This window comes from Cryptomeria japonica, unplaced genomic scaffold (genome assembly GCF_030272615.1).
Source record: "Cryptomeria japonica unplaced genomic scaffold, Sugi_1.0 HiC_scaffold_33, whole genome shotgun sequence".
Classification (NCBI taxonomy): Eukaryota; Viridiplantae; Streptophyta; class Pinopsida; order Cupressales; family Cupressaceae; genus Cryptomeria; species Cryptomeria japonica.
The window spans coordinates 464293-466205 of record NW_026728855.1 but is presented as its reverse complement, the minus strand read 5'-3'; the positions used below and the strand labels follow the sequence as shown (position 1 = coordinate 466205).

The following is a 1913-nucleotide window of genomic DNA, read 5'->3' as shown; positions in this document are numbered from 1 at the left end:
CGCACTGGCCGAGGTGCACACCGATTTCACCTGGGTGCGCGCGCAGCACCTCGGGCGCACCGGGGTGCGCGCACAACGCCCGGGTTGCACCGTGGCCTGTGTGCTCGGGGCGCCTCGGGTGCGCGCTCGGTGTCGCCCCCGCGCGCGCGGTAGTGCGGGCAGCGCACCCCGGCCCGGCCCGGCCCCGACGAGAACGCAAACGGGCAAAAGGTTTATTCAAATAGCATTGCGACGCCCGGCGAAAAACTAAAAAAGGGTGCAACACCGGGACTTCCCGGGAGGTCACCCATCCCAGTACTACTCCGGCCCAAGCGCGCTTAACTGCGGAGTTCTGATGGGATCCGGTGCACTAACGCTGGTATGATCGCACCCGTTATGAGCTTGTCGCAGTGTGTACTTAGCAAACCGCGACCCACGTGCGAATCCACCCCGGCCACCCACCCCCGTCGAGGTGCACACCCTCCCTCGCGAAGTGCGCCCCGTTCGCCAAGTGTGAGCCCTGCCCGGGTGCGCGCACCTTGCTAGGGCGTCGGGTGTGCACCCGGCCCGGCCTACGTGCGTGCACCTGGAGGGGGCGTCGTGTGCGTGCAGTGTCCCGTCTGCAACGCGGTGCCCACACACCACCTCGGGCGCAACGACCTGCGCTCACATGTGGGCCGAGTGCACCTTGGTGCATGTTCGGGGCGCCTCGGGTGCACGCTCGATCTTGCCCCGGTGCACCAAGGCGCTCGGTTTGCCCCGGGTGCGCACTTGGTGCAAGGTGGGCACCCAAAATAGGGATCAAGCACCAAAACACAAGTTTCGGGATGCAAAATGGGACCCAAGGACCACAAATGCGTTCCAAGACCCATGATGGGTCCACGAGAACAAAAATGTGTTCCGAGACTTAATAAACAAATATTGGGTTTTAGGAGAAGAAACATGCTCTGATGCCCAAAACGAGAATCGACCCCGAAAAGGCCACAGGCCAAAAGTGGGATGCGAGACAAAAAAAAATGGGACCCGAGGACCAAAATTGGGTTCCCAGGTCGAAGACAGGGCAACCGGACAAGAAACGACCTCTAAGGCTCGAAATGAGTCCCGACGACTAAAACTTGACAAGAAGCACCCATCAGGCACCCAACTCGACACCCATGGGATGCCGACCCACCCGGGCTTCCACCTAGCACACCTTGGCACCCACCCACCCTCGCACCCAACCTCGCACCCAACTTAGCACCTTTGAACCCACATTGGCACTCACCCTGACCCTGGCACCTTGGAACCCACATTGGCACTCACCTTGACCCTGGCACCCACCTTTGCACTCACCTTGGGACCCACCCTGGCTCCCACCTCGGCACCCACCCAGACACCCACCTTGGTTCCTTGGCACCCACCTTGGATCCTTGGCACCCACCCCGACACCCACCTTGGCACGCAACTTGGCTACTTGCCACCCACCTTGGCTCCTTGACGCCCACCCCGACAACCACCCCGTGACCTACCCTGGCTAGGGTTGGTGCACACCCACCCTGGTGCCCACCTTGGCACCCACCCTATGACCCACCTTGGCACGCACCTTAGTACCCACCCCGTTACCCACCCTAGGACCCACCCCGTGACCCACCTTGGCCAGGGTGGGTGCCTTGGTGCGCACAACTTGCCTGGGCTGCACACCAGGGCGGGCTCAAGATGGCACCCGCGTTCCGTTTTTTTCACTATCTTTCAAAACGGAAATTTTAAAATCTCATTTTTTTCTTTTTTTTGCCTTTTCTGGAAATTAGTGAAGGCAGCGCATCAAAGGTGCGCAATGCTGGTGCGAACCCGGGAGCGCTCCGATGTGTGCTCCAAGGTGCGGCGTGCACGAAGTCCGAGCCCGGTTTGCCCCGGGTGCGCACCTCGCGTGCACCTTCGCCGGGGTGAGCACCTTG

The 1913-nt window shown here is 61.4% G+C and overlaps 1 non-coding gene across 1 annotated transcript; it reads right to left on the bottom strand.

Annotated features, from left to right (window-relative positions):
* Positions 1-253: 253 nt before the first annotated feature.
* LOC131861856 (5S ribosomal RNA) lies at positions 254-372 on the bottom strand. Its single transcript, XR_009360886.1, has one exon. It is a non-coding gene; the product is annotated as a 5S ribosomal RNA (ribosomal RNA).
* Positions 373-1913: the final 1541 nt, after the last annotated feature.